At 43.8% G+C, this 21597-nt stretch overlaps 1 long non-coding RNA gene across 1 annotated transcript; it reads right to left on the reverse strand.

Annotated features, from left to right (window-relative positions):
- Positions 1 to 5927: 5927 nt before the first annotated feature.
- Positions 5928 to 19763, reverse strand: LOC307004879. The gene is made up of 3 exons (XR_013799165.1): positions 19655 to 19763; positions 8584 to 8636; positions 5928 to 6065 (listed from the first exon to the last, which is right to left on the reverse strand). It is a non-coding gene; the product is annotated as an uncharacterized lncRNA (long non-coding RNA).
- Positions 19764 to 21597: the final 1834 nt, after the last annotated feature.

A 21597-nucleotide genomic window follows, 5' to 3' on the forward strand; every position in this document is an offset into this window, starting at 1 on the left:
TTATTTATTACACATTATGTACATTGGGCGTTAATGTGAATTCCTTCTCTGCTGGTTGGTTTTGTTGGTGAGTGTTGTTGTATGTTTATGTGTTTTATGTGGAGCATTTGCTGCAAATCCAATTTCTCCTTGTGGGACAATAAAGGTACTTTGACTTTGATTTACATTTATAATTTCATAGCTTAAACCATTTTGTATGAAAGTTACTAATCCTCCCCCTCTACCATTCTCTCTATGATTTCTGATTTCAACCATGTTTCTTGCACACATATTATATTAGGTTTCTCTTTTAACTCATCTAAATATTTCTAAAAATTCTTGGCCGTTTGCTATAAAACTTCTAGCATTCCATTGTAGTATGCCTACATTTACCACCATTTAATCTATAGGCTACCAGCATTGTGCTGGGTAGACTGAGTGTCTGTACTTAAGTTATCCCTAACTGTTTCCCAAACCATTCCTTTTATCCACAAATATTTTTCACAAGCTGCTTTCACAATAATTTTAATCCTTTTGGTACGACTCGGTGTCTGTAGCCTGGGAAAACCCAGACCACTTCCGGCAAATTTAGATTTGCTCTGCAAGTGGGTCTGGCAAAGAGCCCATTGAAACCCATTTCCAATCCGTCGAAATCGCGGCACCAATCAGAAACGTTGGGGCGGGCTTTACACGATGACGACAGAGCAGAGTGACTGTGAACTGACGCAGATTTTGTACATTACAAAGATGGATGCCGCCGTGGAACATCACAACATCACTCGTTCGAATCAGCTATCGCGTCTGTTTCAAGCGATTTAAAATGGTAATTTTCGTTAACACAGAGAATTGCTGAGAGTCTCGAGATGTTTCTCCGTCGCTCTGCATACGTCATGTCATTCATCGCTCTGATTGGTTTTAGATCTATCCGACGTCCGTTGGTAATGCCCCTGTGGAAATGAATTGTCTATGGAGCTTTGCCAGACCCTTACTCAGTTACAACTGAGAGTGGTCTGGGTTTTCCCAGGCTACGGTGTCTGTGCAGAACAATTGATAATTTCAACCATAAAAATCACAAAACCATGTTTGCGGACAACTAAATTGTCTTTCCTTATCTTTCCATCCTCTTAATTTATTATGTCATTTCCAATGCCCTCATTTTGTTTTGGTATTACATTCATTTTGGGGACCAACTTTACTGCTTTAGAGTAGCTAATGCCTTCAGTTACCTTAATTTGTTGTACCTCTTTGGCTCTTTTACTAAATTCACAGCCCTGATATGCTGCACTGTGCTTGTCACATTGTTCCTCATGTTCTCTGTTACCTTTTTGAGTCCTCGTTTGCCTGAGTGTGTTCACCTGTTCCTTGTCTGAATGTTCTGAATAGATTTATCTCCTGTTCCTCTGTTCTCAGCTCCCTTTATGTGTTCTCTTGCCCTCATGTTTTGTCAGTTCGTTGTCATCGAGTGTGTTGTGCTACCCGTTACTTATTGCTCATGGTTCCAGTTGTGGATAGTGCCTTGTCTTGTGTTTGTTTTGTTCCAGCCCTGCAAGCTGGTGCTTCCTCTCTCTACCAAGAGACCGGTGCAGTGACTGATCGTGCCCTGTGAGTCCATCTATTGCCCCATTTACACTGCATGGTTCAAGTGACCCAATTCCAATTTTTTCCTCTCATGTGGCACAGATCGGATATGACCGGCGAACGTGTAAGTAGGAAAAAAGCACATGGATTCTGATTTTCTCAGATTGGTTTCAGGCCTCAAATGCGAGTCGTACTTTATTAAAAAGGGGATGTCAACTCAGATAACTGATCGACTTATCAATGGCTCGATGGAGGACGAAGGCTCAACACAGTGGAGTCTTTCTCCGCCTTACGAGACCAATGTTTTGCTGACCTTTGAAAATAGTGCGGAAAGTAAAACACCGGATAATTAGAGATGTACGGATGAGCTCCAACATCTGATTTAATTATCCGCACCCGTTGGTCAAGTTACTATTATTCTTATATGTTGTAACGCGTGAGGATAAATTGATTATCATCACCTTCAGCGGCAGACTCGGTGATGGTTGATGACATCTCTGGTATAATACACTGATGAATGAGCGCTGCTTTTAAATGAACATTTCTTTAAAACAAAATATATTAGACAGAATTTAATTTAATTAATGGCATAAACAGGCTTTACTCCCTTGAAACTTAAATTAGAATGGAACATGCTCATATTTTAGTCACTTTTAAAAGATGATGTAAACGGGTCGTAAAAAAAATCGGATATAGTCAGCAAATCTGAATTGGGCATCAAGACTTGCAGTGTAAATGCGGCCAACGTGTGCTGTATTATCCTGTCTGGCTCTTGCTGCATCCATTGACCTTGTGCTGCACATCGACCTCAGAACACCAGTGTGTTCACCTTGTCTCAACTGTCACCCTCTCAGCCTGCCTGTCATTGTGCTTTGTTCCCTGCCAACTGTTTTGACTGTTATCACCTCCTCACCCATCTTCTCTCATCTTGTCAATGTCTTTCAATAAAACCCGTTAACACTCATTCTGCGCTTGAGTTCTCTCTCATAGATCCGTAACACTCATAAGATTAGATTCATACATCATTCAATTGTAAGGTTGCAAATATCTTTTACAGCATAGCCATATATATTATACACACACAGGGCCATAGGGTTTTATAATCATTGAGGACAAGGTCCCAAATTTGCTTGTTAGGGAGCAAAATTTTGATTTCTCTGATCTACATGTGCGCTTTAAGACATTTGAAAGCAAAAATAAATAAATATCTTAATTAAATGTTTGTCCCGCCAAAGCCTTATTTGATCGGTGAGTAATGTTGATGAACTGCTGCGTTTGTGACAGGGCGCATGTTTAACTGAAAGAACAAGCAGAGAGAGAGCCCCGGTCACGCACGCACTCTTTCTCTTCGGAGCCAGTGTGAAGTGACAACGACGAGTGGTGGGGCCTTCAGGGAATCTGTAAGTGGGAAGATCCTCATCACTCTCATTTGTTGTAGTTGGTCTTTGAACCATGTGCTGAGTGGTGGTGGATATTCTCCCACGCTTGCACTCCCCGCTGGAGACAATCCTAGAAAGCCTCTTCTTTTTGTGAGGCTGTTTGGGTTAGTGCCATTTGTTCCCAAACTAACAGAGAACTGCACTGAAGTTCTGTTGTTAGGTTTCCCAAAGAAAAGCTCTTCTAGAGCTAACAGGCAGTCCAACTGTTGGTGTAACCTCCCTGTCCTTTGCATTCTGTCAAGAGATTGTACAGGCTTTGAGTGAGGCAGTCCGTGACTGGGTTGATGACATGCCGCAGTCCCAATTTCTTTGAATTGTCTTTGAAGACAAGGACCATAGGATAGTCTTCGAGAAGGTTGTAGATGTCTGCTTCGTCATAGAAATGACGTGGTTCCAAAATTTCAGGAAGGTTCTCCTTTAGCAGAAAGACTGCCTGCCTCCATTCTTGTGTATACACGGCAATTTGTTTTGCCAGCAAGGTCCCGCATGCAGTCAACATAATCCTTAGCCTGCTTCAGCAGGGATTGGCTGTGTTGCGGATTATGAAGACCGCAAGTCGTTATTACCCTACTGATAGGATGTTTGGCTACTTTTCCAACATGACAGTGTGGTGTTGTTGAGTAGAGTTGGACAAAGTTCAATTCTGCGTTAGGTTCCATGCCACTGAATACCATTTTCAGATTTTTGTCAAGGGTATGGGGATGCTGGTCAAGGTTGGATTGTTAGTTGCTTGCCTCAGGTATCCCATAAGCAGTGAATAAGGACCCCCTGTGTCCAACCACCTGTTGCAGTCTATGGCGTGACCACATCAATTCCATTCTGTAGTCTGCCGGACGGATGGTGCGTGGACAGATATAGCTTCAATTGCTCTTAGGTCGATCATTTTAGCCAGCTTGATGGGCTTGTGTCCTTTTGGCCAAATTTAGTCAAAGTGACAACAAGCGATTGTTCAGGATTTGTGTCTACTTCACTTATTGCCTCCATCAAGAGTTTTAGCACAAAGGGTTGGTCCTCTTTTAATATGTTCATTTGACCGAGGTTGTAGCTGTTGTTTTTTAGCATAGCTACCGTCACGGCAGTGATGCGCTACCTATGCCAGTTCACAAAGACTTGAGTGCAAATGTTGCCTGTATTTATTTGTCTAACGTGTCAATGTGTTCAGTTAATCCTCATACTGTTTCAAATCAGACATTAACTTAGCCTTTCATCAAAACCCCCATAGAAATCCCGTAGAATTCGTGTGCACACTTTTAACATCTAATGCTACGGTGATCTATATGCTATAGCTACTACTATCAATACATATTTTACTGTTTAAAACCATGCCATTTACTACACTGTAAAAAAAATCTGTAATTTTATATACTTTTTCATGTTCATTTTACAGATTTTTTCTGTATTTTTTAAATACATGAAAACACCAATAAATTACAAAAATAAAACGTAAATTTAAATCTCTAATGTAAAATAACATAAACCTGTAGCTGTGAATAAGCACAGCAATTCTGTTATTTTAAAGAAAATTAACGTTTTTTCACATACTATTACTTTTAAAATACATTCAAAATGTATCGTATTTTCACAAATATTATTTTTTTATTTAAAAGATAAAACTGTTATATTTAAGTTTAATACTGTAAAAACACTGCTAAAAGTAGATACAATTAGTAACAATTAAGAGCAACAAAAAGTTTTTTTTCTGTAATTTTACATAGAATACTTGTAAATTGACAAATATCTCGTAAAATTATGGACATTTTGAAAACAAAAACATTAATAATTGCTTTTTTAATAAGTATAAAAATCCATAAGCAACTGCCAAAATAGTTTTTATCATTTAATAAAACAGCCACAATACCTTAATTTACACACAAATTTTTGTAAATTTGTAAAGACACTATCAGAATGTGTCATATATTCACAAATATTTTATTTATTTAAAAGATAAAACTAAGATTTAAGGTTTGATACAGTAAAAACATTTCTAAAAGTGCAATTAGTGACAATTGACAGTAAAATATATTTGTTCAGTAATTTTATATGGATTTGCTTGTTAATTTACTTAAATTGCCAAATTTACATTTTGTATTACTTTATAGTAGTATATATTATTAATTTATGTTAGAATCTACACTCAAAAAATAAAAACCTTGGATCTACTTTCAAAAAATTAAAGTAATCAATCACACAAAATAATTGACATTGACTCAAAGTAAATAATTTCATTTAGTTTAACCTGAAAAGTAACCTTTTAAAGGTTGATCAAACTAATTATTTTAGGTTGTCTCAACTAAAATGAAGTCTTTTAATACATTTTGATCAATGACTACTTGGAACACTTTCCTTTAGAACACATTTATATTTATTGTTCAATAAACTAGCCCACAAATTTGTTACATTAATCAAATCACTTGATGACATCACATTAGTCTTAGTAGTAATATTAAATTAGGAAGGTTTGTCCTGACAACACATTTCACCATAAAACATCCTAAAATACAATTACATGTTATGACAATATTGTATATCTGTTTCAAATGTATATGATGAACAGTCTTTCAGCTGAACACTAAAGGCAAATCCTGGAAATAGGGTTAGGGTTAGAGTTTTCTGACAGAAAACATTATGCAAATGATTTTCTTCAATGACTTGTGTGAATCTCTCCAGTTCTCAATATAGCAAGCTCCTGGCCGTAAAAACACCATCAAATTTAACCACAAATGGAAAATAAAATCAAGCAAGTCTGTGCAATTCAGCTTTGCCTACTCTGTGCTGTACAGCTGCGTGGTCAGTCTAGTGACTTTTGGGGTCATCTTTTGTCCATCAAGCTCCATCTGGACCTTTTGCACAAATTCAAAGGTGAACTGAAGCCTTATCGCATATTTAAGGTTAAGTGTGTATATGAGTCCAAAGGCCATGGCAAAAGCGGTTGCAACCGAGGGCAACTCTTTCAGGACCTCTGTTCCTTCGATGACAATTTTAATGTCTTTGGGGTGGATAGAGAGGATCCTCTTTCCCAGTTATAAAGATCACCATGATTGTGTGCTCCAGTTCTTCAACCTCATTTTCCTGCAAAAAAAAAGAAAGAGAAAATAACCATGTTATAGTTTCAGAAATCTCCCGATTTCATGTTAGGTCATAATTTGCCAAGCTCCTATACACTAAAATTTCAAAACTTGAATAGGCGCAAATCAAACGAATCAAATGTTTATTGCAAGTGGTGTGACTACCGTATTTTCCGGACTATAAGTCGCTCCGGAGTATAAGTCGCATCAGTCAAAAAATGCGTCATGAAGAGGAAAAAAACATTTAATCTGGAAAGGCAAGTTATTCAGCTCCACAATAGCACACAGAACAACAGGCTGAATAGGTGTCCGCGTAACACAGGGTTTCCCGCAGCACTTTGGAACTAAGGCGGCCGCCTAAGCAACACACGCCTGCCGCCTTAACTACGTCGTCAACAAAATGTATGAGCGATATCCGCCGTGTTACTCTGTCCTGTTTAGAGCTCAGATTCTCTGCCCAAACCCGATATTTCCCGCCGCTATTCGTGATCTAGAGACGTGCGGCGCGGGACTGGATTTGATGGCCGAGTGCGAGCGCGGGCGATAATGCACTCACTATGTGTGTGCGGGCTGCGGGAGAATAAAACGATTAAATATAAATATATATGAATAAAACATATAAAAACTAATAAATTGTTGTTCATCTGTTGCAGAAACGCAACAAGAAAAACTAAAACAAAATAGAAACGATTTACAAGCCAGAGTTTCTATCTGTAACATGTTTGCAGCGTTGCGCGATGTAGCCAATCACAGACATACGTGTTGATTTCTGGAATGCAATGGCCAATCGGAAGCATTTAAGTTAGAATCCCTCTCTGAGCCTAACCCTAACGGACTTTTTATTCAGTGCTGAATTCTGCATGCTGGCAAATCCTCTGATTCTAAAATAGATTATGAAAGATTCATTATGCAGTCAGCTTCATTGATAATAACAGAGATGCATGAGATCGCGGTGAACTCATGTCAGCTTTTTACGAATTATTAAGAGAGCGCGCATTTGCGCCCATTCATGGCAAACCATGCACGCAGCCTGCTTGCTTTTATGTTAAATTAATAGTGGATTGTGAATGTTAATGCTTTAATAACATAATTTATCAGGAGCATTTATGCTGATGTGTATGGCGACACGTAGGCTAACGTGCACCTGAGACCCGCAGTGACGCAGTGATTGACAGCTGCTGTCAGACTCGCTAAGATGGAGAGTGACTGGAGTGACGCAAGTAGCTTTGCAACAGAGCAGTCATTTGAAGTCGAGGACTTTTCTCCCCCACCTTCCCCTGAAGTGGAGGAATTGTCTGTGGACACAGAGCCAGAGCCATATCAATTCCAGCCGCTAGCTCAAACTGAGGTGTCGCATCGCATTAACTCCCGCATCGCGATCGGCATCCGACGATGCTAGCAAAGCAGCCGCGCAAAGAGAGAATGGGTCCAGTATCTGAGTGGATTATTATTACTATTAACCTACGTTACACATATTTTGCCGCTATGTGAAAAAAAATATCCAGCAAAACGTGCCGGCGGTTGTGGAGTCCATGCAGGAAGAGCAGCGTTTGGCACACAAGTGCATGTAAACACTGGCGCCTAATTTCCAAGTCTGGTGGAAAGTTATGCAGTCCAGCAGTGCTGTTGCAACCAGCAACACTACACCTACGTACCAGCCTAACCACTATACTAAATAAATAAATCAAGCCTTTATTACAAAACACTAGGCGATATCATACAGCATTCAGAAAAATGCGCACCCCTAGTTCCTCCGTCTATGGCCCATGACGCTACGATGAGCATTTACTAGCTACTTTAAAAAACGCTTCGCTTCCTGGTGTGCGATACCTCGAGTTGTCATAGATGCGTTGCGGTGCTTCTCGGTGTGCGATACCTCGAGTTGTCATAGACGCAACGCTGCGCTTCTCGGTGTGCGATACCTCGAGTTGTCATAGACGCGTTGCGGTGCTTCTCGGTGTGCGATACCTCGAGTTGTCATAGACGCGTTGCGGTGCTTCTCGGTGTGCTATACCTCGAGTTGTCATAGACGCGTTGCGGTGCTTCTCGGTGTGCGATACCTCGAGTTGTCATAGACGCGTTGCGGTGCTTCTCGGTGTGCGATACCTCGAGTTGTCATAGACGCGACGCGGCGCTTCTCGGTGAGCGATACCTCGAGTTGTCAGACGCGACACCACGTAACTCTCTCTGCCTGCCTTGCTTGTGCTAACAGCTGTGCAGGGCTCTCTTGCGTGCGCAATCTGCACCATAGAACTGGCTTAAACAGACGATCTGATGGGTTTTAGAAGATTAAATTCAACCCGAAACTAAAAAACAGACCAGGCCTCTATTTGAAACCGGCCTTCTTTTATCCAAACCTGTAGCCACACCAGGCATGTGAAAGAGACAGGCGTCTTTGGGACTCGGTTATTATTTGAAGTTTTATGGTATACATCGATATCGGACAAAATTTGTTTGAAAATATCGGCATATCGAATATCGGCCAAAATCCATTATCGTGCATCCCTATATATAGACCTTACCACAAGCAATGATCACTGGCAGGAGCCCAGCAGACTGATTGGTGGCTTCTTCCCTGAAGTTGAAAGTGAAAACATGATTAAGTTTTAGCTGTTAGCCATCAGAGTTTGTTAACAACTAACATCAAGCACAAATTAAGAATACCCAACATTTAACATAAATAGATATATTTACTTTAATTTAATTTAATGATTTTAGGAAAGCTGGCTAACATTTAGGTACATTTCTACCACATGCAACCTTAAATGCTGTTAACAGTGTAGCAAACTAACTTTACCAGCTAGAAATAGCTGGGCCTTGTAATATTATGGCTGATAAATACTTAACACAAGATAATTAGGAGTGTAAATAAAAGATTACATATGACCTTATTGACAGCAGAAGTAACCATCAGTCAAGTTTGCAGCTTGAACCTGGTGATTAACTAACGTTACCACATTTCAAGTGTAAAAAAAAGAGAGCATTATTTACCCACTTTCATGACAAGGTTGGTAACGTTACTGTCATGACAAATCACTGGAAGCAATAGCAGGTGAACAAGTGTTTATTAGGATACAACACGCAATACCAAGGTTAACTCAGAGTCAGTGAAGAGATCCTTCTCAGGGTGCACTTGCGAGGACGCTTTCTCTGGCCACAGGACTCACGGAACTCTCAGGGGGTGACGCGCAGGCTCAGTCACACAGGGACTTTGATGGTCTGGTGCTCGGTGATCAGTGCTCGTGTGCGGTGAAACAGCAGGAACATCCACAAAGACGGCGACGAAAACCCGGAAGACAGCACGAACAACACGAGGGACAGCAAGCAACGAATGGACACTGGAACGGAGAGATGAGTGAGTATAAGTAGGGAGAGGTAATGAGAAACAGCTGAGGAGGGGAATGAGATGATCACAAACAGCTGGAGCACTGAACAAACACGTGAGCGGGACAACGCCCACTCACGCAAACTCACAGACATGTAAACAAACGGTGACACGCGACACAGAGGAAACAATGAATTATCAACCGTGACAGTACCCCCTCTCCTAGGAATGCCTCACGGCATTCCCAGAACTCCTTACCTGTCGATTGTAATCATCGATAAGGGAGTGATCCAGGATGTCACGGGCAGGAACCCAACTCCTCTCCTCCGGACCGTAACCTTCCCAATCCACCAAGTACTGAAATCCGCGTCCCCTCCGCCTAGAATCCAGGATGCGATGGACCGAATAGGATGGTTCCCCGTCTACGAGTCGCGGCGGTGGGGGAACCGGAACAGGCGGATTAATACGTGAAAAAAACACAGGCTTAACTTTGGAAACGTGGAAGACGGGGTGAATTCTCCTGTACGCTGGAGGAAGATTGAGGCGGACTGCCACCGGACTAACAATCTTGGTGACAGAAAACGGGCCAATGAATTTAGGAGCTAGCTTATTCGACACGGAACGGAGAGGAATGTTCTTGGTAGAAAGCCACACTTTGGAACCGACGACGTATACGGGAGGCCTTGACCGGTGGCGATCAGCCTTGGCCTTGGTGCGCTCCCGCACTTGGAGGAGTGTCTCTCGGGCCCTCGTCCAAGTACGGTGACACCTCTGGATGAAGGCGTGGGCGGAGGAGACCGCGACCTCGGATTCAGCACTGGGAAAAACAGGTGGTTGGTACCCTACACTACACTCAAATGGAGATAGGCCCGTGGATGACACTGGCAACGTATTGTGGGCGTACTCCACCGTAGCAAGTTGTCGACTCCAGGAGGAGGGATTACTGGAAACCAAACATCGTAACGTTCTCTCCAAATCTTGGTTGGCTCTCTCAGTTTGACCATTGCTCTGGGGATGGAACCCAGAGGACAGACTGACTGTCGCCCCCAGCAAACTACAAAACTCTCGCCAAAATCTGGACACAAACTAGGGTCCCCTGTCCGAAACCACGTCTGTCGGGAGGCCATGTAACCGAAAGACGTGGTTAACGACTGCCACCGCTGTCTCCTTGGCTGAAGGCAATTTGGGCAAGGGAATAAAGTGGGCTGCCTTCGAGAATCGGTCCACCACGGTCAAAACTACCGTGTTACCCTGGGAGGGTGGGAGGGCGGTGATAAAATCTAGAGCGATGTGGGACCAGGGTCTCGAAGGCACCGACAGCGGTTGAAGTAACCCATCTGGAGGTCGATTGGACGACTTGCCAATGGCACAACTAGAGCAAGCCAAAACAAAATTGTGAACATCACGAGCCATAAGAGGCCACCAGAATCGCTGCTTAACAAGAAATATGGTACGACTCACCCCTGGATGGCAAGCTAGACTGGAACAATGACCCCACCGGATAACGTCTGATCGTAATCCCTCCGGCACAAATAAGTGGTTAGGTGGACACCGGATCGGAGGCGTTACCCCTTCTAAGGCCTTCTTGACCTTCGTTTCGACCTCCCAAGTGAGCGCAGAGATAATTAGGGTCTCTGGAAAAATGCGCTCGGGAGTAGGTTCGTGTTCGGGACGATCAAAAATACGCGACAAAGAATCGGGTTTGATGTTCTTGGAACCCGGACGATAGGAAAGAGTAAAATCGAAACGGCCGAAAAAAAGTGCCCACCGAGCCTGCCTGGAGTTCAATCTTTTGGCGGTTCTAATGTACTCCAAATTCTTGTGGTCAGTCCAGACTATAAAGGGTACCCTGAACCCTCCAACCAGTGACGCCATTCCTCCAGTGCTAGTTTGACTGCCAACAACTCACGGTTACCAATGTCATAATTTCGTTCAGCAGGAGATAATCGATGTGACAAAAACGCGCAGGGATGCATTCTGTCGTCTGAAGGAGAGCGTTGTGAAAGCACTGCACCTACCCCCACCTCTGACGCATCGACCTCTACCACGAACTGACGTGAAGCATCAGGGGCAATTAAGATGGGAGCAGAAACAAAGCGGCTCTTGAGTTTGGCAAACGCAGCCTCAGCTGCGTCTGACCACCTGAACGCAGTTCTGGGAGAGGTCAAGGCGGTCAGAGGTGCGGCTAGTTGGCTGAAATTGCGGATAAACCGCCGATAGAAGTTGGCGAATCCCAAAAACCGCTGCAGGGCCTTGCGGGAATCTGGGATTGGCCACTCTACCACAGCCTTAACCTTGTCAGGATCCATCAGCATACCTTCAGCCGACACAATGTGTCCCAGAAAAGGAACCGACTGTGCATGAAAAACGCATTTCTCCGCCTTGACAAAAAGCCCATTCTCTAACAACCTTTGAAGCACTAGTCGTACATGTTGCACGTGTTCCTGGAGAGACGAAGAAAAAATCAATATGTCATCCAGGTAAACATATATGAACTGATCGATCATGTCTCGCAACACATCATTGACTAGTGCCTGGAAGACTGCGGGACTATTGGAAAGCCCAAAAGGCATAACCAAATATTCAAAGTGCCCCCAAGGGGTGTTAAAAGCAGTCTTCCATTCATCCCCCTTCCTGATGCGGACCAAATGATAAGCATTACGCAAGTCCAGTTTTGTGAAGAGTGAGGCTCCCTGCAACCTCTCGAAGGCTGAAGACATCAACGGCAAAGGATAAGTATTACTTTACCGTGATGTTATTCAACCCTCGGTAATCAATGCAAGGTCGCAGAGATCCGTCTTTCTTCCCCACAAAAAAAAACCCCGCCCCCGCTGGAGAAGAGGAAGGGCGGATAAACCCGGTTGCCAGAGAATCAGAAATATATTTCTCCATAGCCTCCCTCTCCGGAACTGAGAGCGAATAGATCTTGCCCTTAGGCGGAGACTTACCTGGCAGAATATCTATTGCACAGTCATAGGGACGATGCGGAGGGAAAGAAGCAGCCCTTGACTTACTGAACACTTCACTCAGGTCCCGGTACTCCTCGGGCACGTTTGATAAGTCCACGGCCTCCTCCTGCAACACAGGGACAGAAACAACAGAACAAGCAGACACTAGACACGACTTATGACACTCAGTGCTCCAAGCTGAGATGGTTCTGCTCTTCCAGTCGATACGTGGGTTGTGCAAGCTAAGCCAGGGGTGTCCTAAAACTATGGGTGTGAGTTGTGAGTCCGTAATGTAAAAAGAAATGGTTTCGGCATGATTTCCTGATGTGATGAGGGTAAGTCCTTCGGTAGCTTGAGAGATAGTGGGTAGTACTTGTCCGTTGAGCGCATTGACAGTGATTCTCTGGGGAAGTGTTCGGAGGGGAATCTGTAACTGTAGTGCAAACCGGTGATCCATGAAGTTACCTTCGGCTCCAGAGTCTATGAGTGCACTGCAGTGGTGATCCTGGGTTGACCATCTCAGTCTTACCGGGAGGATGGTGGAAGTGGATGAGGTCTTTCCTGCGGAGATCCCACCCGATAGTAGCCTCATACTTACTATCGGGCTGGGCCTTTTACCGGACAACTATGAGCAAAATGTCCGGCGCCACCACAGTACAGACAAAGGCCCTGGGACCTCCGCCTTTCTCTCTCCTCCCGGGAAAGCCGAGCTCGCCCCACCTGCATGGGCTCGGGATCGTGGGGACCGAACGCGTCCAGACCACTGGACCGCTGGTTCTCCATCCCGCCGCGAACCGGGTTGGATGACGTCCTCTGACCAATCCGGGACAGTCGGGCGTCCACCCTCAAAGCCAGATCCATAAGTTCGTTGAGAGAGGATGGGAGGTCCAGGGCATAGATCTCTCTCTGGACACGTTCGGCCAGCCCATGCAGGAAATGGTCCCACTGCGCCTCCTCGTTCCAGCGACACTCGGCCGCCAGGGTCTTAAACTCGATGGAAAAATCCGACACGGACCGATCCCCCTGACGTAGATCCGTCAAGACCCTGGCGGCTTCCCTTCCCGCGACGGCTCGATCAAAGACTCGTCTCATCTCCGTCGCGAGTGCCTGGAACGAGGAGCAGCACTGGTCGTGGTTCTCCCACACTGCGGTTCCCCAAAGCGCCGCTCTCCCAGTCAGCAGCGTGAGCACAAATGCCACCTTAGCCTCCTCTCTCTCAAAGGTTCTGGGCTGTAACGAAAAATGCATACTGCAACGTGTTAGAAACGAACGACAAAGGTTAGGCTCACCGGAGTACAGCTCAGGAGTGGGCAATCGGGGCTCAGACTGGGAGAGAGGCATCGCTGGTGTGGGAGGAACCGCAGGTGCTTCCGGGGGTGCTGGCGCAGTGGGAGGTTGCAGCTGATAGAATCGCTGGGTGAGCTCGGACACCTGTGTGACAAGAGCCTGAATAGCACATCCCGTCTCCCCCTGATTGCGATCCTGTGCATCCATCCGACCGATGCACACGCGAATAAATTCCTCCAATGAGGCCGATGAATCACCCGCTGCTCCCGCTTCTTGGTCCATTCGTTCTGTCATGACAAATCACTGGAAGCAATAGCAGGTGAACAAGTGTTTATTAGGATACAACACGCAATATCAAGGTTAACTCAGAGTCAGTGAAGAGATCCTTCTCAGGGTGCACTTGCGAGGACGCTTTCTCTGGCCACAGGACTCACGGAACTCTCAGGGGGTGACGCGCAGGCTCAGTCACACAGGGACTTTGATGGTCTGGTGCTCGGTGCTCGGTGATCAGTGCTCGTGTGCGGTGAAACAGCAGGAACATCCACAAAGACGGCGACGAAAACCCGGAAGACAGCACGAACAACACGAGGGACAGCAAGCAACGAATGGACACTGGAACGGAGAGATGAGTGAGTATAACTAGGGAGAGGTAATGAGAAACAGCCGAGGAGGGGAATGAGATGATCACAAACAGCTGGAGCACTGAACAAACACGTGAGCGGGACAACGCCCACTCACGCAAACTCACAGACATGTAAACAAACGGTGACACGCGACACAGAGGAAACAATGAATTATCAACCGTGACAGTTACTGCTTGATGTCTATTAATGCCGTTTAGTTTCATACTGATATCTTCACTAGCTAGCTTTAAAACAGCACGCATAGCTCTTAAAAGACAGTAATCTCTGCAAATAAACATTTTCTAGACTCTTCACGCCACTGTTAAATATTAAAAACACTCAGCAAAACAAATGCATTTGAATGCATGAATATAAAATTAGCTGTAATGCACTAACTTACACGTGGTAACTTTAGCTAACGTCATGCCCCCCACAAAATGAATTTAGAAATTATATTGTTGTGTTCTGTGATTTATGTTCATGGACTGCAATACTGAACCAGTCCGCTAGGGGCTGATAGACAGAATTGTATGTGTATGTTTTACATTGTCTCGGTACGGAAGGCCAGAGACTTTTCTACACGCTGCCAAACGGTGGTACAACTTATGATGAGGCCATGGCTGCACTTGATGCTCATTTCACGCCAAGAGTGAATGTTGTCGCTGCACGGCATAAATTCAGACAACGCGCGCAGCGCATTGATGAAACAGTAAGTCAGTTTATAGCGGAGTTACGTCATCTGGCGGTGGATTGTCAGTTCGGAGGAATGGAGGACGAAATGTTAAGGGACCAACTGATCGAACGGGTTTTTCCGGCCGCGGTGAGAGACAGATTGTTACTTGAGCCCGAACTTACATTGGAACGCGCTTCCGCGTTAGCGTTGCAAGTCGAATCGGCAGTACAAAATGCTACACTTCTTTCAACTACTGGTTCATCTCCTGCCCAGGTGCAAGCCATCTCGAAGACAAAGGGCAGTTTCAAAAGAGGTAAACAAAAGTATGAAAAAAGGCTAGAACAAACTGGGAAGCCACAGACTTCAAATAAAAGACGCTGTTTTCGCTGTGGATCAAATACTCACTTGGCCAACGCACACACTTGTCCAGCTGCATCTGCCACATGTCATCAGTGTGGAAAGAAAGGACATTTTGCAAAGGTATGTAAATCTGCTGCTGTCAGAGAAGTGGGGGTGCCTGAACTGACTGTACTGTGTGTAAATCAGTCTCATGACAAAATTCGTTGCCAAGTACAGTTGGAAGCACCGCAAGGAAATAAAATACCACTTGAATTGATTGTTGATACAGGATCAAGTGTGTCCATCCTACCAGAGACCCTGTTCATGAAATACTTTGCAAATTGTGAACTGAAGGAACCTCAAGTGAGGTTAGTCACATTGTAACAAACTTGGCTTGCAACTCAAATAAACCAGCAGTTACTTAAAGTTCAGGACACTCACAGAGCATGAATGAATAATGAAAAAACTGTGTCATTACTTGAAATCAGACAAAGATAGGCCTAAACAGGTTGACCAACAAAGTATATTGATAACTCAATAGTCAAATCAGAGAAATTAACACTTATCCAATAGTCCTTGATCAAATAGTCCATGTATTGTCCTTGTGCGTGAATCCTTAATCCTTGAGCCCCAAAAAGTGAATCAAAAATGTCCAGAAAAAAATTGTAATAATCCTCCAAAAGTGATGAAAACAGCAAAAAACCCAAGTCTTCCTTTGAACCTCAATGGGTTATAAATCCATGAACGATTTCAATGGAGAAAACTATCCATACTAATCTGCCTGATTCAAACAGGTTCACCTCACATGTCTCTCCTCCCCCTCTGGCTTGGCTTTTTCTCTAAACAAGGCCTTCCTTCCTGCAAGGATTTGCCAACCACAGGATGTTTCTGCACCAAACATAAAAGTCTTACATACAAAAGATAGAGAACTAGAGGCCTGACCCCAATTAAATCATACCCATACTTATTTTACCGTATTTTAGCCTCCTTCACATTTGTGAACTAAAGTATGTGTACTTCTCTTAGCCTTGATATAGAGGTGTCACAACATTCTCACGTGAACACTTACCAACCTTAGGCTGTTTTACTGTTTCTGTGTCACATGACGGTGTTGCAACCACAGCAAATTTCTATGTGGTCAAAACGGGTTCACCACTTTTGGGCATGGATTTAATTAAAGCCTTAAAATGTCACATTGTGGGGGATAGGACGGTTACATTATCGAGCCCCGCTGCTTCACCAGTGCTAGAAATAGGTAATACAGCAGCCAGCTCACCAGGATGTGTCAAAGGATTTGTGCACAAAGTACAGATTGATGAGTCTGTAAAACCAGTGCAGCACAAACTATGCAGATTACCACTGAGTGTACGGGAGGAGGTTTCCAAGGAAATTAATTGGTTACTGGGTGATGGAGTAATTGAAAAGATTGATGCTTCGCCATGGGTGTCACCGATTGTCGTAACCAGAAAAAAGTCGGGAGAAATTCGGGTGTGTGTGGATTTGAGAGAGCCTAATCGAGCGGTAATTACTGACTGCTACCCACTGCCTCATATGGAGGATCTTTTCACAGAGCTCAGAGGCGCTACGGTGTTCTCCCAAATTGATTTGCAAAGCGCATACCATCAACTTCCTCTTCATGAGGAGAATCAAAACTTGACTGCATTCATCACACATGATGGGTTATTCAAATTCACAAAGGTTCCTTTCAGGTTGGCTTCGGCGCCCTCCGCCTTTCAGAAAATGATGAAAACTGTACTTGAGGGTTTACCAGGAGTACAGAACTACTTAGATGATCTCATTGTATATGGTCAAAACAAAGCCACCCACGACGCCAATCTACAGGCAGTGATGACTCGACTCACAGACATTGGTCTAAAACTTAATGTGAAGAAAAGCAAATTCGGCCAGAGCAGAATTCGGTATCTAGGCCATGACATCTCAAAAGAGGGGCTACATCCTAACCCTGACTCAGTTGAAGCCATTGCAAATGCACCTGCACCAACCGACCTACCTTCATTACGGTCCTTCTTAGGTCTTACATCTTGGTTTAGCAAGTTCATCCCGAACTATGCAATGGTAGTAGACCCTCTGCGTGAGATACTCCGATCATCTCAGAATGGATTTACATGGACGGAAGCAGCTGAGGCGAGTTTTCGAGGGCTAAAGCAGCTGTTAGTCCACAGCCCAGCCTTAGCTTTATTCGACCCTTTCTTGCCAACATTTGTGTCCACTGATGCTTCCGATTACGGCATTGGAGGTGTTATCTCTCAACGGCACCCAGATCAGACGGAGCGTCCAATAGTATTCGCTTCTCGTACATTGACTCCAACCGAAAGAAAATACAGTACAGTTGAAAAGGAAGCATTAGCGTTTGTCTGGGCAGTAGAACGTTGGAGGACTTACCTTTGGGGTAGGAAGTTTACACTGAAGACGGACCACCAAGCACTGACCACATTGCTGGCCACCAGAGGAATGAACAGAGCTGGAATGAGGATAGCGCGCTGGTCAGCCAGACTTCTGTGTTTCAACTACAATCTGGAATACAGACCAGGTAAAACAAATTGTGTTGCTGATTGTTTGTCACGTTTACCGTTACCTGATTCAGATGCTGGCCAGGAAGAGGAATTAGGCCTTGTAGCAGAGATTTCAAAGGACCTTTCAAAAGCCATTCCTATGAAGGATCTCCTGGAAGCATGTAAATCTTGTCCAGAGTTGTCCAAGCTGCATGCCCAGATCACACAAGGCTGGCCTAAATCACAGAAACAAATGGATCCAACGATCATGGCGTACTTTCAGATCAGGCATGAGTTAGCTGTGGATGATGAGTATATCTTGAGAGGGCAGAGACTAGTTCTAAATTAATTCACTTAGCACACGAGGGGCACCAGGGAGTGGTACGAACTAAGCAACGGCTAAGAGATTTGTACTGGTGGCCTCGTATGGACTATGAAGTGCATTCGTCCATTGCTTCATGTTCCGCCTGTCAGTCCTGTGACAAAACCGCCCGGACGTGTCCAGCTCCATTGCAGCCAGTGGACCTGCCAGATGGTCCATTTCAGAAAGTCGCAATAGATATTGTAGGACCTTTTGAGAGAGCCACACAGGACTGTCGTTTTGCTATTACGATGGTGGATTATTATAGTAAGTGGCCGGAGGTTGCATTTACCTCAAATGTTACAACCAACACTGTTACAAAGTTTCTAGCATCGGTGTTTGCGAGAGAAGGTAACCCACTGACCTTAGTCAGTGATAATGGCCCTCAATTTATTTCTTCGGCATTCGCTGATTTCTTGACTGAAAGAGGAATAAAACACATTCGTTGCAGTGTTTACTGGCCCCAAGCGAATGGTGCTGTGGAGAGATGGAATCGTGATTTAAAGAACTGCATCCAAGTAGCTGAAATGCAACAACTTCCATGGAAGCAAGCAGTCACAGATTTCCTCCTGAACTACAGAGCTACACTGCACGCAACCACAGGAGTATCACCTTTTGAACTGTTAAGAGGGCGGAAGATGCGTACAAAGCTAAACACACTACCAACCACAGCAGCTCAGGGTGAGAAAGGAACAATGGGCATACGTGACCGTGTACAGCGGGTTCAGCAAAAGATGAAACTGTACACCGATAAGAAACGTGGGGCAAAACCACCCCCCTTCAAATGTGGAGATCGGGTACGTGTAAGAAAACCTATGCATGTACCGAAGGCTGGAAGGAAATTCACTGTTCCAATGTTAGTGAATAAGAAATTGGGACCGAGCACTTATGTTTTGAGTGATGGGAAGAAATGGAATGCGGTTCACTTGTCTCTGGTTCCAGAAACCACTCAAATGACATTAGAGAATACTCAGGTTAATCCCGGAACAGAGAATGTGGTGTACGAGCCAGTTAAGAGCACACGGGCTAGACAGCCTCCAATATGGTTAAAGGACTATGCTACAGAGTAAAGGGAAACAGAAAGTAAAAGTAAATGAAAGAACACTAGAGTTGTAGTAGGGAAGTAACAAGAAATATATGGTGAATGTGTTCATGTGTTTATTCATATGTTTGTTAACTGATAGTTTAAGATACAGAAGTAAATTTATAGTTATCAGTTCATAAGTGGATGGAAACTGGGTTGAATAATTCCACTTGTTAAGTGTCTTTCCTAAAAGAAAGAGGGGAATGTTGTGTTCTGTGATTTATGTTCATGGACTGCAATACTGAACCAGTCCGCTAGGGGCTGATAGACAGAATTGTATGTGTGGGAGAAAAAGAAGGAGAAGAAGAGTGAAGTAAAGAGAAAGAAGTTGAAACCAACTATTCCTCTCGTCTGATTTATTTCTTTTCATTACGGGTCTCAACATTACATATATGAAGAACGTTAACGTTACTAGTGCTGGGGAGGTGTTTTTACCTTACCAGTATCAATGTTGCTCTGAGTTCTTCTGTGTTGCAGACTGGCTGGAGGGATCTGTTGAAGTGTATCACGGCCGCTCGCAGTCGCAGATTCAATGTCTGTGTTCTTCACAGACAGTTCAACGGACAAGTTTTTTTTTTTTTACAGGTCAGGTGGTCAGAGAGCGGGATCTCCAACTCAACAATGCGCATGTGCAAATCATGCTTAATCTAATAAAAATATTCTGATCAAATGAATAAATTCAGTTTAATATCCCGCTGCCAAATTATATTGTATCAATGAAAAAAAAAAATGGATTCAACCATAAATATAAACTAAAACGTTTACTTTAAATGAAAAAACTAATAATTTTAAACTATTTCAATGTCAAAATACACATTAAACTAACAACAGCAGTAAGACTTTTTTCAGTGTACCAGAAACCCCTTTTGCTTTATACTATTTATTAAAGGATACCTATTAGGCTTTTCTGTGAATTCTGTCATATCTATTGGCGCTTTTCCACTGCACAGTACCAGCTCGACTCGACTCAGCTCGTCTCGGCTCGGCTCGCGTTTCGCTCCGTTTTCCATTGCATATAGTACTTCCACAATAGTACCTGGTGCTCGTCATAGCGACGCGACACACACCCGCTACCCACACACACAGGACAATGGAGGAAATCGAGTGTATGCTGTTTTACATAATATTAGTAATGGGTATATCACGCAATCTCTGGCAAAACTATTTAAAAATGCCGGGGTTATTCAGGATACTCCGTCTGGCGCGTGCAATGATGGCGCAGTGAATAGTGACGATTCTCGCTGACCAATCAGCAGTCTCCCCTCTCCCGTGTGTCACGTCACGTTTTAGTATCGCCTCTGCTCGCTTAGAACCTCGCCGGAGGTGATACGAAAAAAAGTACCTGGAAGCAGGTGCCGGTACAACTTTTACACAGTGGAAAACCATACAAAGGCGAGTCGAGTCGAGGCGAGGCGAGCTGGTACTGTGCAGTGGAAAAGCGCCATAAGATGTTACAATGTAAGATGTTCATGCTAAACATGGCCAAAGTGTATAATAAAGTCCTCTGGCAGCTCTGCCTCAACTCTTTATGAAGTTTCCTGATGGACAGATAGCTTTACTTATTGTGAATGCTAGCTGTTGCTAAAGATAGCTTGCAGCAGCTGCTGTTATAATCTGGCTCTGAAACAGCAGTCCAAAGCATCTGTACTAATGTTAATGTTTACATCTTTAACACCCCATACCCCCGGAGCATTAAGCTTACTAGCTAACTAGCTAGCAGAAGCTACAATACAGGGATCACAGAACTACAATATAGGGCTTGAAATGCAGCATCATACAGCCCCTTTTAGTCAAACATTTCAGCTTACAGAATTGCGAAAATTGCAGAAACGTGGCCACAGTTACCCAGCAGACCGGGGTGATTTGAACTTGAAGTTGCTCATTTAATTGTATATATATTCAAGCATTATTGTCATTATTTTGTATGTAAAGTGATAAACAAATAAAGATTGATTGATTGACGTTTGATGTTATCCAATAAAGCACTTCACACATTATGTTGCTTTTCTCTTTTCAAGCAAATCAAAATAAACTTTTAGATATATTGTGTGTATAAACTGACAAAAGCATAAAAGCACTGCAGTAAATATTGAATATTTATTACCAGTATTTCACCAGGTTATCATAAAATATTTCTGGCTACTGTATTTTAGTATACTCCAACTAACTGTGCACAAAATCAATAAAGGCACATGCCTTTGGTCTGAGAAACAGCGTGCCTATGTTCCCACAGCCCTATGTTCCCATAGCTCTTTTTTCCCACAGCCCTATGTTCCCACAGCTCTTTTTTCCCACAGCCCTATGTTCCCACAGCTCTTTTTTCCCAGAGAGGGTTAAGGTTACCCTAACCCTAACCCTAACTAGCTGTAGTAGTGTAGACTAG

This window comes from Phoxinus phoxinus (assembly GCF_949152265.1).
Source record: "Phoxinus phoxinus genome assembly, chromosome: 9".
Lineage (NCBI taxonomy): Eukaryota > Metazoa > Chordata > Actinopteri > Cypriniformes > Leuciscidae > Phoxinus > Phoxinus phoxinus.